The sequence below is a fragment of the Cydia splendana genome, chromosome 20 (assembly GCF_910591565.1).
Source record: "Cydia splendana chromosome 20, ilCydSple1.2, whole genome shotgun sequence".
NCBI lineage: Eukaryota > Metazoa > Arthropoda > Insecta > Lepidoptera > Tortricidae > Cydia > Cydia splendana.
Genome location: NC_085979.1, coordinates 8,328,109 through 8,344,718, shown reverse-complemented (window position 1 = coordinate 8,344,718; position 16,610 = coordinate 8,328,109). Strand labels below are relative to the sequence as shown.

The 16,610-nt window shown below is 38.9% G+C and overlaps 1 protein-coding gene across 1 annotated transcript in view; it reads left to right on the top strand.

Moving 5' to 3' along the window:
* Window positions 1–16,610, top strand: part of LOC134800852 (ornithine decarboxylase 1-like) — a 54,810-nt gene that overhangs the window by 20,842 nt on the left and 17,358 nt on the right. Inside the window, exon 2 of the mRNA XM_063773409.1 lies at window positions 14,840–14,994. The gene's annotated coding sequence lies outside the window, so the exon portion shown is untranslated. The remainder of the gene's footprint in view (window positions 1–14,839; window positions 14,995–16,610) is intronic.

The following is a 16,610-nucleotide window of genomic DNA, read 5'->3' as shown; positions in this document are numbered from 1 at the left end:
CAATAACCAAGCAAAATTTCATCGACTGAGAAATTAATGCATGGGTCTCCATACAACAACTTGCTTCGTTTCCTACACTATTTGCTGTTTATCAGTTTATCACTGACATTTGACTTATTGGAACACTTATAACTACCTTTGAAGAGCAAATACTAATAATACAATGGCCTTATTCATATAGATAAACTTAATATATAATTATATACACCAACCTAATTAATGGCCGATAAAGGAGCTTATTTACAAAAAATATCACGCACAGTACATAATGTCATGTCTACGTTGATAAAGAGGTGATGTAATGTGTACAGATAATGTCAATATCGGGACATGAACTCAATAAACTAGTAGCTCTGTGAGCTGTAGACCTCACCAACCCCCACGGCTCCGTCATTTTGAAAAAATTCCATAAACTAAAACGAAAAAGAAATATCGAACCTGCTCACAACATTTTACGAGAATCGGTTGAAAAATGCGACCTGTATATAGAGGTTAAAATACGAACATACGAAAGAATTTTCATACAAGCTGAATCGGAGACCATCGCTTTCGCTCGGTCAAATATAGGCGCCGTGCATGAACTATAGGGGGCAGCATAGGAGCCGTCAGATTTTTGGCGCGAGGCGTAATGTCTCGTTTATGCTTCCGTTGTAGCCCACAAGATGGCAGAACCTACTATGCACAAGGAAACGTACTGACGAGAACGGTAGACGGTAGCACTTGCTTTGGCAATGTACATGTGCACATATGCTTCCGATTCAGGCCACTATGATGGCAGACCCCCCAACGCGCACGGTCCCTATAAACAAATATTGCCCTAAATGTTAGAAACTCCAATTCTTTATTCAGTATTTGTGATGATCCTAGAAGACCTAGAAAAATGTAATAAAACTTTTACCTCTTTCATCCTTCCCGTTCGAATCTATAGCTAGAAGGTCACTTTCCTATCTACCGAACCGAGCAATGCGACCGTGTCTCACAGACCGTGACACACCGTGACACACGTGACGTGCCGTGTGACAGACCGTGTCGACAGTGTCTCAGCTCATAAACGGTCATATCTGTAGGTATTTAAATAAAAGTAAACAAAATCTACCCTCAAATGGCTCCTTAAGCTAGTTGGGGGTAGGTGAAAAGATTACACGACCAATAACGTAGGTTAAGAGCCCATCAACGTGCACACTAGCGCCACTGCTAAATAATCGTGATTATGTAAATTTAACGACAGGTATTTAAAAAAGGGGGCCGCTACGTATTGTATTGTGTATTTAAGTACCCTTTGAATACATTAAACTAGTTTTTATGTTGCTGGATTCGTCAATCAATGCGTCCAAAGTTAAAACGGCCATTTTTGTTTTGAGTTCCTAGATCGACGAATCCAACCTGTCGTTAAATTTAAATAGTCACGATTATTTAGCAGTGGCGCTAGTGTGCACGTTGATGGGCTCAGTCAGCTAGGTCGTTCAGTTACAGATCCAGGCGGTTTTGTAATTGGTCGGTTAGCCAATAAATGTTTAAACGTTAGACCTATAACTAGTAAGTTGTTTAGACGCTCCCCTCACCTTGGCAATTTCCTTCCATCCATCGCAAATCAATACGCCTCGCTCTCTGCCCCCCCTTATCTGTTTACTTGGCTGGGGGGCGCTTGCGATACGGAATTAGTACGCCGAGGACCAATAAATAAACAAAACTCTTCACAACTTGCAAACATTATTCGAAAACAGACTGCCCAGTGTAACGTAGATAATGTGCTTTGCTTATGTAGTAACGCAGGGGTCTGGGGGTTAGGTGAAAGTCGAGAGGAAATGGTTTGTGAATGAAGGAAAGTCTTTGTTTGATAGTTGAGTTGAGTATATTTTGCTTCTTGTAGCTAGATCACGTGATGAATAATTAAAACATAATTGAGGCGGAGTTATTGTTACTGTATCTTTAGGTAGTTTTCATTTTCGCGTAGTTATAACATTTAATGATTTACCAATCAAATACAAAACCACCTGGATCTGTCACTGGACGACCTGACTTTAACCTACTGAAACCATACACAATATTACATTTATTGACCGAGCAAAGCGCACGTCCCCATTTCAGCTTAACACACATCCTTTGATATCTTTCGGCGAGCATAACTTAAAACTGAATAAATGTTTTGTTCCGCCATATGCTATATAGGAGAATATCCGGACATACGAAAGCATTTTTGCCCAAGCTAAAACGGAGACCTTCAATACAGGTATTTGCCTACTAGTCACTAGTCAAATCAGTTTCTTTTCTCGAACTGTCAAAACGATTGTGCTACTATGGAATCTATATGAAACACTAGCATGTGACGTCACAATCAAATTACCTACTCTTTATAGTTTTATACGGGTTTTAAAATAGAAATTGTGTCTAAAAATTATTTCTGGCTACGTTTCTCTATTTATCTTCTGTTGCTTAATTTCATGCATGGTGTTAAATAATTTATTTTAAATACAGTAAAATGCCCTTTTTTAGCGATTCGGTTTTTGACGTAATTTCCAAATGAAGTATACTGGTTTAGCGACACTAGAGGTATGTATATGTATGTCTCAATATATGTATGGTTCAAGGATTCATGTTTTTATCAGGCTGCTCTTTCAAAGATCTTTGAAACAAACTATTACATAACAGCTTCTGCAGTAATACCTTTTATTGCAGCTTTAACCGTAATATACATTTTCCCTCAAAGAAGCGTAATTTAGTTAATTACAGATAACAAACATCTAATGAGCTTAAAGTTGCGTCAGACGTTCTGCGAATACTGAGATTCTACTTATTTACTGAAGAACACTTGTACTCTGTTTTTATCCTGTTTACATGATGATAACACTAACGACCCGGCCACGACATTGCGCGACCGGCGGTGGCGGTCCGATCGCTGTGTCTCGTTCCAACCTATAAGCTATGGCCACCGCTTGTCGCTGCCGCCGCCGCCTGATGTCGTTGCCGGACAGTAAGGGTTGATCTAGATGGCGCGCGAACTCGCATGCGATTTTAGTTACATTGCGGACTGTTGGTTACGTCCAATTCAACCGACCGATCAAAAACCGCAATGTAATGAAACTCGCATACGAGTTCTCGCATCGTCTAAATGAGCCCTAATTGTTTATTTAATAGTGACTCTATGAGCTATAGGCCTCGGCTTCGCGAACCCAACCCAACAAGGTTCCTCCATTTTGAATAATTTCCAAAAACTAAAATGACAAATTAGTTATTTACGGTACAAGTGCGAAAACTAGGAAATTCGCAACGAGTTGCGAATTTTAAAACACGAGTAACACGACCGAAGACCGAGTTGCATATTACCTATTCGCACGTGTATCGTATACGATACACGTGCCATAGGGCATATATACTAGGGTGGGTCACTCGTGTATGGAGAAAAAAAAAAGTATTAGTTTTCCTTCGGGCACAGTTACAAAAAGTTGCGTAATAATGCCAATAAACAGTATTTCAAATTATTCTGTAATCGGAATTCATTTTTTGCCTCCGGATCCATTTCAAAGTTTTCATATAAATATTGTTATATTTTGTATGGTCTGCGGAGTATATTTATGTATCGTCTCTTTATTCAAACTTTAGCTAAAAAGTTATACCATTATTAGCTCGAAATAGCATGGTGAAGGTTCAGAGCCAATAAATAAATAAAAAAGTACTCAAAAAGAAACATTTTTTTTTTCACAATGTCCATACATTTAACAAAAACTTTGACTAAAATCCGGAGGCAGTAAAATTAAAGCTAAACATAAAATAAAATTACGTGCAATAATTAATTAACAAATGGCACCTTTTTGTAACTGTGCCACCTAATAAATTAAAAAAAAGTAATAATGACCTACCCTAGTATATATGGCCCTTTAAATTTTCGACGTAGTTACGTGATGTGCTTATTTAACACAGGGTGTTGTAATGGAGCACCAGATGTATTACAGTAAACATACTTATACTATCTAAACTAAAGCAAACAATTTGACAACTCTGGGAGCTAATACTTTAATGTAAATTAGGAAAAAGCCTTGTAATGTATGTAGGTAAAACTGCGCTTTCTATCTTAAAAACGGTTACCTATCGATTTTATGTGACTTTAAGGCAACTTTTAGAACGTGTACCTACTCGAGTTTCCAGCTTATTATCTCTCAATCCGAGGTGAAGTCCTCATTTAACTAGGTTATTTACCAGAATTTTGTAGTTAATAGTCAGTACACAGTCGAACAATATTCAATTAATTAAGCAAAGTTCATCACCCTATGCCAATCAAACGGTCACGTTTTATCGACACTAACTACCTACACTTCGCACTTGTGACGTCACACCGAAGCGGTTCGTACGAGTCTTGCCCCCTTCACACCAGGGACCGTTACCGGTATTCTGACTACAGGTTATTATTGAGGTATAACCGGTGTAATTTGAATTTGGGTATTTATATCACTTAAGCTCCGAATAGAGGTATTCGAATACCGGTATTCAATATTGTTATCGGTTTAGCCAATTGACAACAAATACCACTATTTGATAGTTTACTCCTAAAGCTATTACCGGTAATAAGTAAGTGCCAATACCGGTTGTAGTAGTACCACGATTCGTTCCTTCGCTACTCGTCAAGGACGTTGTCCGGCCCGCTTGTAAAGTTGTAAATACTTAAGATCCGGATCTTAGAATGCCCGTTTTCATGTTGGCTGGTAAAATTAGCTGTTAGGTGATGATTTTCAATGATAAATATTTAATAGCGTTCATTTGATTCATTTAATTGTTTTTTTTTTGATGATTTAATTGTATTTTATTACGTATGTAGTTTATAATCTCAAATATATGAGCGCCGATTAGACGTGCGCGCCGCCGCCATAAGGAGTCCGCGCGCCGCCGCCGCCGCCGGTAGATTAAAATGCGCGCCGAATATTTTTTATAAGACAGTATTATGCAGCGTTAAAATATGTAATAGGTTATAGTCCGATAAGAAATAGTTGAAATAGGCGCCACTTCCTACGTAACTCTCACATTTTTGACGTAAAATACTTACTTAAACATGGCAATAATTACGTACCTACTTACGGAAATTTTTTGGTCATATAATTTAATTTCTACTATTTTATGTCGCACCAACACCATACTAACTATTTATTATGTGGCAGTACGATTTACATAAAAATGTGTTGTATGTACCATGTACCTATGGGTAAAACACATTTACAAAGTATAATGTCCAGTGTTTTAACCGTTGTCGATTACAGGGCACTAGTGCCAAGTATGCGAAGAGTAAAATTATCACGTTTTCTGGTAGTTTTTATGAATATGAATATGAATTAAACAGAGGGATTTTAGGTGTTTCAAAATCTTTTAAAAAGTCATTACTTGTCGTATTGCAACGTAATGAACCAAATAGATAAAAAAATATTATTACGGTTTTTTTTTCCTGTGCGTTCATCAAGACATCAAGAGACAGACCCGATTTCATTTGAGAAATTTCTTACGAAAATATTAAAAAAAATTGCATGCATTGTTGTATACCATTGCTCAGATGTTGCTGCATCCTACGATACCCCGCTAAGTTTGATTTAATGTTAATAAAATGACGCCAATGACTGGTAAAATTTTACCACCTACGAGCTATAAAGCTTTTGGAAAAATATAAAAATAATAGGTTTTACTTTAGTTCATAACATAAGTTGACATTATCAGTAAGTGTATTTGTAATTAAAAATGCAATTATTCTATATTTATTAAAAAAAAACATGAATTTGACAAAAAAAACCTTATGCATATAAAGTACTGTATACTAACTAGGCAACGTCCAAAATACTAGACGTCTTTTCATTATGCGGCGTATCTTTTTATTTACACCGACTGGCAACATCCAACATATTTGACATACCTATGTTTTTTTCGAAACTATTATAAATAGATTTTTTTCATGATTTTTCTACAATAAACAACCACATAATAAGATAATAACACCAAAAAAATGATACTAACACAGTTTTTTGAGATTTTTTTCCCTTGTCGATTTAAGGGTTAAGCATGGCTTTTCATTATACGTCTTAATATTGAAAAGTTGAAAAATTCCACGCCGCCGCCGTGGATTTTTTTCTGGCGCGCCGCCACCCAGTTTTTTTCGACCGGCGCGCACGTCTAGCGCCGCCCAATAGGCATTTAGCCGGCGGCGGTTCGCCGGTCAAAATTGGTTGGCGGTGGCGGCGATTCGGCGGCGTAGCCTTGAAAACTTGGTTTATGCGAAGAGAATTCAAACCTTAATTCATTTAATTTCATTTCATTTAATTTATTGAATTATGGTAGGATAAAAGTTTTTCATGGCATTAACTGTAGATAAGCAGCATAATGAACATCTCTTTATATTGTGAGGTTACTGTTAATTGAATCTATCACTAATTCACTACACTTTATAAAACAAAGTCCCCCGCCGCGTCTGTCTGTAACTATATGAATGTATGTTCACGATGAACTCAAATCAAAACCTACTCAACTGATTTTCATGCGGATTTCAGCTATCAATAGAAAGATTTTTGAGGAAGCTTTAGTTTAGGTGTACAATTTGTTAAGGTTTTGTGTAATCCGTGCGAAGTCAGTGCGGGTAGCTATAGTCAAATATAATAGTTATTATATGTACGTATCGCCAGGAGAGGTGAATGATTACACACACTGCTCGCACAGACCACCTACTAATCGCAAAAATAGTATGAATGAATCAATGAGTGAATGTGACTTAAATGTACGATATTAAAAGCCTATAAAAACCCCTTCAAGAAACTTTTTTGCAGTTGATATCAACTTGATATTGGTACGAAATACGGAACCCTAAAAAGAATATTAATTTCAAAAATGTCTCAAAAATTGTATTGAACAACTATTTACAACTAATATTGCTCAAAGGTTAACTGGAAGAGATCCCTTAAAGGCATAAGTTCGCCTTTGTACTAATGACGAATGTTATTTTTCCTGTTTTGTTTTGATTTTTGTACAATAGTGTTTTACTACTACTACTACTATATTAAAGCAGAAGGAGTTGAAAATAAAGTTCCAGTTAATCCTTGTTTAATATTCGCTGAAAGTTGTTGAGCATTAGACTTTTCTGAGTGAGCACTCTATGTATTTTTTTCTTTATGTGGTTAAATGCACGTAATGATTATTTTTAGATATAATTTTAATTTATATTTTTGTTCGGTAAATAAAACAAAAATATGATATGAAAAGTTTTCTTGATTTCTATTTAAAGTTAATTGTTTTTATATAAAGTACCATCTCTTAAAATATCGGTACCTAATTTGTTAGCACGTTATATAAAAGCAATAAATTCCCGATCAAACTAATCTGCATAGCATTTGCAACGACAACGTGTGTAAATATCATCGTTAATGTCAAAATTCTATGAAAATATGACGTTTATATTATAATAACACTCCCTCACTTTGTTCTGTTCAAATCGGTGCAAAGTTAGCTTAGACAGACTCTAGTATCTAACAAGGTCACGCCGATGCCACACCGATAGCGCAGAATTTTGGCGGCGGCGGCGGCGCGAAAATTTTGGCGGCGCGGCGCTCATATTTCATATGGAAATGTTTTCTGGGATTAATTATTTTCATTAATTCATTCATTAACCTCGTGCCTTGAAACGGTCGCAACGCTCAATTTTACAGATTTCGAACCACTTGCTACGCTCGTGGTTAAATCATGAAATCTTTCGCTTGTACAGCGATCAATATAAGCATGAGCAAAAAGAATAGATAGTAAGTTACATATGTCTTTGGCATGAGGACTTAACAACAACTTTAACCTCTTGTCGCAAAGTTTTTGGTTACTCTTTGATCAAGTGCTCATTGCATACCGGTATTAAATACGAAAACCATTACCGGTATACTGAATACCTGTTATTATTGAGGTATTAATGAATACCGGTATTTCATTATGTCAATTAGTGTACAAATAGCGATAAAGACAAAAACGGAATGACAGCAATACCTCTAATGCGAATATAGGTATAACATTTTAACCGGTATTCGTTTGACAGTTTTTATACAGGTATTTAATAAAACCGGTTATACGGTCCCTGCTTCACACACACATACACGGCTTTACATAAATTACGCATCTTCACTGATAACACGAGAACCTACAAATCTGATAACATCACGTATAAATACTTGCCCTCGCCTCGTATTATCACCAGTTTGCCGCTAACTGCTAGCCGCGCTTCTGACCGTTTAAATTTTGAATTTCGAATTTAATTTTTTTTCGGCCGTGCTTCGCGCTGTTCCAGCCAACGTTTTTCCCGTTTAATGTTCATTTAGCAGCAACCTCAGGTTGTTGCTTACCGGGATATAAAAACTTTGAGAATTCCGCTCTTAAAGGTATGTTTTAATTAATTTATTATATTTATTACATTCTAAAATAACTTATTATACCTAGGAATGTCTGGTTTTAGAAGGGTCCACATTTTCAAAATGTGGTTATCGACGCCTAAAATGTACTCGTATTGTTCTGTAAAAATTCTGAAAAAAAAAATACATTGGGTTTTTAGTGGTAGATTTTACATTATGCGGATGCACCGTAGAAAAATATAACTTCGACGAAATAAGTACCGCTCTATATAATAAGACTAGGCTATATAATAACACTAATATACATATATTGTATAATAGGAAATCACTATTACTTTCATTGTACGAAATACAGCATGTTATATATGTATATGTCTATAAAGTGTAATTAGGTACTATGTAATATGGCCCTTGTTGCCTGAGTCAAATTTTTAAATAAATAAATATTGTTTAAATGTATTTGTTTAACTGGTCATATATAGTAGTTTGTGTTACAAGGGATCAAAATGATATATTTCCGTCAAGGGCGTACATTGAATCCTGAATGAAGCGATGGATTCTACAATAGAATCCCGAACGTAGTGAGGGATTCTAAAGTAGAATCCTAAGCGTAATGAGGGATTCAAGTGTTAACGCCCAAGACGAAATAATTTTGATACCGTGTGACACATACTGCTTTTCACATCAACTATGAGGAAAATAAAAAAATAAATAAATGAGGAAATTATCATGTATCAAAACATTATTTAAGCAAAAAAATTGTATGTAAAATTAAAAAAAATGTGTCCTAGAACAGAAAAATACAACTTTGATCCCTCCTAGCAGGGAAGAAAAGTACCACTTTGATCCCTCCTAGCGGGGAAGAAAAAGCCCTTTTTCGAATAGGTGATGTGAAAAGAAAATTTCACTCTTTTAGAAGCGAAAAGTTCATGCTCGCTCGTATTAAATACCTAGTACTAGTTGACACATATACGTGAAAAAATAATCAGTCTAAATCAAACGACATGACCAAATTCAGGAAATGTGACACGCTTATTATCGTACATTCGATAAAAGCCAAATTCTTCTAAATTTATCTATTTTAGGTATCCTTAACTTTTTCGATAGTCGGATCAGTTGTCAAGATAACTCATTTCCGAAAATATAAATTGATAATTTGAAATTCGGTCAGATGTTTCAAACAAGCCTTCATATTCTACTCACTACTTATAGGACTACCACGCCCTCAACCACTACGCAGGTAACCATAATAAATTATGAACTGCCTAATTTTAGTAACCAAAAACCAGCATTTACCTTTCATATGTGTGTGGTGGACTGGTGGTCAAAAACGTTTCTAAAAAAAAAGAACAAAAGTATGACTAAAAAGGTCTGCACATAGTCATACACGAAAGGACCGCCTGGCAAAAGCCACCAAGGGAAACCTGTAGAAAGATGGACAGACGAAATAAAGAAACTAACAGGCAATAACTGGATGACCACGGCAAACAATAGAACTACATGGTAAAATATGGAGGAGGCCTTCACTCGCTGAGAGGTCCTTGATAATCCCTATATTACGTTAAATTTGCATGTACTTTTTTTTTAATGAAACATATATATATATATATATTATAAATGTTACTATCTAACATATTCATTTTTTACAATCTTTTCCTGTAACTTGTCCTGTTAGTAGAGTTAGACCAAGAAAAGTCAGCAATTTTGATACCATAATGCGCAGTGCAAGTGTCATTTATACGTCATAATTTCATAGAAGTATGACGTTTAAAATAGCACTTGCACTGCGTGTGCTATCGAAGTCGCTGCAGACTTTTCTTGGTCTAAATCTATGTAAGTTTGTTGGTTTCTTATATAGTTAGTTAGTGTGGGTCAAATCTTGGAAGCTGAATTTGGCCCACTTCCCAATTTCCGATTGTGCTGATGCATACATACGTATGTAAATCGGGTGACAATGCAATATTAATATTATGGTACCATCGAGCTGATCTGATGATGGAGACAATAGGTGGCAATAGGAATAGGCCTGATGACAGTAACAAAGAATCATGGAAATAATGGTTTTAAAGAAACATATATGTTAATACGATTCAAAAAAATGGCCCAATCTCAGTATAAACATTAGGATTATTAATATATTCAATAAAATAAAAGTGCAAAATTCTCCAATCGGCCATTATTACTGAAACGCCAATCAGAAGCGATCTAAGAAGTGACGTCATCAATCCATGACATATTTCTTAGAGCAATATAGAACAACCTCATTGACCGTAATCCATACGTCCTCACCAAAGAGTTTTGAGGTACAAAAAAAAAAAATTGCCACTAATCTTTTATTACGTCCAAAAAATATTATTACACGATATAAAGTAAATATCTATTTGTTATTATCTAAATAAAATGCTAAATAATACGATATTTCACCAACAAACTTTTTTAATTATTTGGCTGAATGGAACTATCATTGCCATATTGGCTGTCGAAACTAGAAAAAATGAAAAATGAAAATGTAAAACCGGCGCTCGGTGATTTTCACTCAAAATTTACATGTATCTAAATAATTCATCTTAAATTGCAACCGTGTGAGAGTTTTTGTATGAAATGATTTATTGTGATAAATTTTTGTAATCCCTAATCGTAATATATCGTGCTGAATTAACAATATCATTCGGATTCAAGGGAAATTCGTAACTGTAAGTATGTAAACAATGTCTACCACCCTACCACCAACTAATTTATGACGTCACAAATGGCGTGCGAGGCGTTTTCGCGCGAGGTTTAAACTAGCTATAATAAAATGCAATTATTTATGTTAAATCTTAATGAGTATAGCTGAAATATTGTGTTTTTCGGAACCAATACAAGTGTACCGACAATATTAAAAGGGATTTCAAAATTTGTCATCAGGCCTATTGTTATGAAACAACGCAACCTAATTCTGTTTGGGGTTTTTCGAATTGTCTCGATGAGTATTAGTTGCCTGTGGTAACAAAAGTACAGTCAGCAAGACAAGCTTTTAATAAAAATGTTTTTTTCTTAAAATAAAGAGAAAAAAAAAAAAATGTTTTTTTTTTTTGCCAAAAACTTATTATACTCTTTAAACATTAAACTACTTATAATTTTAATTTTTACTACTACTACTACTTATAGTTTTAGAGGAGATGTGTGTTATTTGAAACAAATACTAAACGTTTTCATCTAACACTCCTTTATAAAAGGCCTTTTCAATGTCAATATTTCTAGTAGATACGTATATTTTCATAACACAGAAGCCTTTTCATTGCCAAGGCTTCTGGCCTTGCGCGTGAGTTTCAATCGCTCCATGACGATGTGTGACGTCGCTCTACGTTTCGTTTTGATCGATCTGTTGTTTGAAATATGTTAACCCTCAGTATCTGCCCTTGACTTATGTCTACTATTAGGTGCTTGAATATTTGATGTATGGCGTAGACAAGAGACATGTGAAATTACAGGTTAGTTAGTAAATTACACTGTCCTCATCTCCTCATGCTACTAAATGTTGTAGTTGGTAAATACTGCTTATTACTAATTGAATATTAAGAGCCCATCAACGTGCACACTAGCGCCACTGCTAAATAATCGTGATTATTTAAATTTAACGAAAGATATTTAAAAAAGGGGGCCGCTACGTACTGTATTTTGTATTCTTGAATACATCAAAGTAGTTTTTATGTTGCTGGATTCGTCTATCGTCCAAAGTTAAAGAGTCATTCGGGGTAAGAGAGTCAAGTGTAAGAATATGGGTGCACAAATCATCTCAAAAATATGTCCCATACCATAGCTCTTATGTCAGTGAATTAAAGCTAGCGCGACTGGTAATTTACTCGGTTGCTGGATTCGTCGATCTATGAATTCAAAACAAAAACGGCCGTTTTAACTTTGGACGCATAGATTGACGAATCTAGCAACATAAAAACTAGTCTGATGTATTCAAAATAGTGATGTACCGACTATTGATTTGGCCGACTAGCCGACTAATCGGCGCTCGAATGGCCGATTAGTCGGCCGACTAGTCGGCTAGTCGGCCAGATCATTAGTATCGTATACATTCAGGTGAAAAACAATAGTTTTGCTCCTTTGGTTGCGCTATTCATCATAATTTAGCTTGGCTAAAAGGTGTTCTCTGCAGGTTCAAAGACCTATCCCAAGAATCCTCGTTAAATTTCTGTCTTTAGTTCTTTTATTTTACGATCCAGAGGAGAGAGAGATCCGATACAGCTTGTAGGAGGCATTTCCAAGGCTCTCTTTCCCGTACGTAGTCGCCAGTTAAGAACTTATCTCCTGTGGGTGGTCAGCGTCTTTACGAGCAACTTGCCCTGACTAAGTCTCTAAATTTTGCATTAACATTAATAGTTCCTCATGGCTCCACCATTAAAAAAAATAAAAACTGAATAATAATAAAAAATATAACTATCGAACTTGCACATGAAATTACACGAGAATCAGTTGAGATCGACCTGTAGAGGAAAACACCAGCCCACCGATAACGATCAAACGGTCCATTATATGAACAAAAGTTTTCGTTTGCACCCTGAATAGGTATTTTAGTAAAATAAACATAAAACATATGGTAAATATTGACTGTTGATTTCTTTTTTTTCTGTTTTTCTTTCACTAATAAAGTGCCGACTAATCGGCCATTTTTGCCGACTAGTCGCCGACTAATCGCCGACTACAAATGTGGCCGGATAGTCGGCTTTCCCGACTAGTCGGCTTTCCCGACTAGTCGGCGACTAGTCGGTACATCCCTAATTCAAAAGGTACTTAAATACAAAATACAGTACGTAGCGGCCCCCTTTTCTAAATATCTTTCGTTAAATTTAAATAATCGCGAATATTTAGCAGTGGCGCTAGTGTGCACGTTGATGGGCTCGTAAGCTTATTAATATTATCAATGTTTTGACTGCGCCGTTATCTTAAGTTCATCAATATCACAATAATAATTAAGAGTTCACTGTCATCAGATAATCGATGTTTAAAGTACAGTCAGCATCGAATAAACATTCACGTCCAAAGTGACAAAATATATAGGGACATATCCTTATTTTTATGGTAAATAAGCCTTTGTTCCTGTTGCTGTTTGTACATCAAGAACTATACCCTCCTGCACTGACGACCGGCGTCCTTACACCTAGGCTGCAATCCTGTTTTGACTTTTTGTCAACTTGACAGGGTTACATATAAACCAGCAAAGTTTGATACTCTGTTGTCGGGAGGAAAGTCCTAACCCTAGAGGGTATAGTCCCAAGTCCCAACGTTAGCCCAACGTTATCTGAATACGCAGATGTATTCAGGTTTCCTCACACTGTTTTATTCTTTATAAGCTTCCGAAAAGCTGTATATCATATAATATTCTGTTCGTATGTAGGTATATAAATATGTATAAGTATATGACGTAACAGTGACTGAGTATTGCATAATTTCTGATAATAGTTGCCGGGCACTCGCTGCCAAATTGTTATCATATCACTCAAGGCCAGAAATACGTTATATCACTATGAGATTCTGTGTCGATTGCCAATATTGTAGTATTGACGACTAAGATATACTTTAAGCTTTATTACAATAGAGTAAGGTTCAAAGTTGTAGTTGAAGTCACAATCTAAACACGAAAGCAATTGTTTAACTGCTTTTCAGTGTTGCTCTTAGTGACAGTTACGTTTTCAACACGCATTTTTACATTTTCAACGAAGTTTTTAAACATGTTTTACTTGCATTTTTTCATATTCATGTTTCAATATTATACAACAACTAACAATGCTATTTAAAAATGTCCTCGGCGACCTACACTTTTCGTTTAATCGTTCGCCTAAAATGGTATTTTTTATAAAATTCGTTAGCGGCTTAATTATCTTAATACTTATGCACTTTTACCTACCTTGGTGAAAATAACATTTGTAACTTATATACAACTGCCATAGCGTTACTAATTCAATAAAGGTCAGGCAGAGCAATTGCAACTATGCACCTACCAAATGCAACTCTAAAATGCAAGAAGTGAGTCTAGAGCTAGAGCCACTTATACGGTTACTACTTACCAGTTTGACAGTGACATATACGCTAGCGTGTGCGTAACTTACCTACAATAGAAAATGCATCTCGCTCGTACTCGCATATTAGTACGAGCGAGATGTACAGAAAGTACGTTATTACGCAGACGTCATCGAATATGTCAGTTTAACACTGCTATGGCACAGGGGCGTATTTTCAAATTTGGCGCCCAGGCCAATAAATTTCACCGCCCCACAAGTCAAGGAAGAAAGGCAGGCGGCATACGCCGCCCCATGCGGATTGGCGCCCCGGGCCATGGCCCTGATGGCCTTAGGGTAAATACGCCCCTGCTAAGGCAGTCGTGGTAGTACTTATTGCTATTTGAAGCATTCATGCCTCTCAAAACTCAATAAATTGCAATACGGAACGGCGCTCTAAGTGTATGAACCTATCTAAAATGTAATTTCCCCTTGTTACAGGGAGCACCGGGTGAGACCGGCGCGTCTGCCAGTGCCGGGCACTCGATCCCGCACGCCGCGCGCCCGCGCCCTGCGCCGCGCTGCTGGCGCCGCGCGCTCAACGTCGACCCCCCCTGGCTGCGCCGCACGCCGCGCTGACACACCACGCCGCACACGTGAGTACCTACCTACTGTGGCCTCGGTGCATGGTAGTACCGTGCCCTCTGTAGTAGCAGTACGCGGCCCGGCCACTTCCCGCGCGCTCAACGTCGACCCCCCCTGGCTGCGCCGCACGCCGCGCTGACACACCACGCCGCACACGTGAGTACCTACCTACTGTGGCCTCGGTGCATGGTAGTACCGTGCCCTCTGTAGTAGCAGTACGCGGCCCGGCCACTTCCCGCGCGCTCAACGTCGACCCCCCCTGGCTGCGCCGCACGCCGCGCTGACACACCACGCCGCACACGTGAGTACCTACCTACTGTGGCCTCGGTGCATGGTAGTACCGTGCCCTCTGTAGTAGCAGTACGCGGCCCGGCCACTTCCCGCGCGCTCAACGTCGACCCCCCCTGGCTGCGCCGCACGCCGCGCTGACACACCACGCCGCACACGTGAGTACCTACCTACTGTGGCCTCGGTGCATGGTAGTACCGTGCCCTCTGTAGTAGCAGTACGCGGCCCGGCCACTTCCCGCGCGCTCAACGTCGACCCCCCCTGGCTGCGCCGCACGCCGCGCTGACACACCACGCCGCACACGTGAGTACCTACCTACTGTGGCCTCGGTGCATGGTAGTACCGTGCCCTCTGTAGTAGCAGTACGCGGCCCGGCCACTTCCCGCGCGCTCAACGTCGACCCCCCCTGGCTGCGCCGCACGCCGCGCTGACACACCACGCCGCACACGTGAGTACCTACCTACTGTGGCCTCGGTGCATGGTAGTACCGTGCCCTCTGTAGTAGCAGTACGCGGCCCGGCCACTTCCCGCGCGCTCAACGTCGACCCCCCCTGGCTGCGCCGCACGCCGCGCTGACACACCACGCCGCACACGTGAGTACCTACCTACTGTGGCCTCGGTGCATGGTAGTACCGTGCCCTCTGTAGTAGCAGTACGCGGCCCGGCCACTTCCCGCGCGCTCAACGTCGACCCCCCCTGGCTGCGCCGCACGCCGCGCTGACACACCACGCCGCACACGTGAGTACCTACCTACTGTGGCCTCGGTGCATGGTAGTACCGTGCCCTCTGTAGTAGCAGTACGCGGCCCGGCCACTTCCCGCGCGCTCAACGTCGACCCCCCCTGGCTGCGCCGCACGCCGCGCTGACACCACGCCGCACACGTGAGTACATATACATACTGTGGCCTCGGTGCATGGTAGTACCGTGCCCACTGTAATAGCAGTACGGGGCCTGGCCACTTCCCGCGCCTTTCAACGTCGACCCCCCGTGCTGCGCCGCACGCCGCGCTGACACACCACGCCGCACACGTGAGTATAGTGTGAATCAAGCGATCTGAGCTAGTTTACTCAAAGAGTCTCAAGAATACAATACCATTGAGTGGTAAACCACAAATTAGGATAATCCCCTCGCAGTAAAAGCAGATTATAACCGCCTTGAAATGTTAGTATAGATTAACGACTCTATTTCTTTAAACAATAGACTACAAAATACACTAACTAAATAATGGCTAACCCGACTTTTTTTGCATTTAACAACCATCGACACCTGTCGTGGCTAAGATGCATGTGACTTTCCAAAAGATTGAATATGATATTATCTTTTTAGACCATTTTAACCC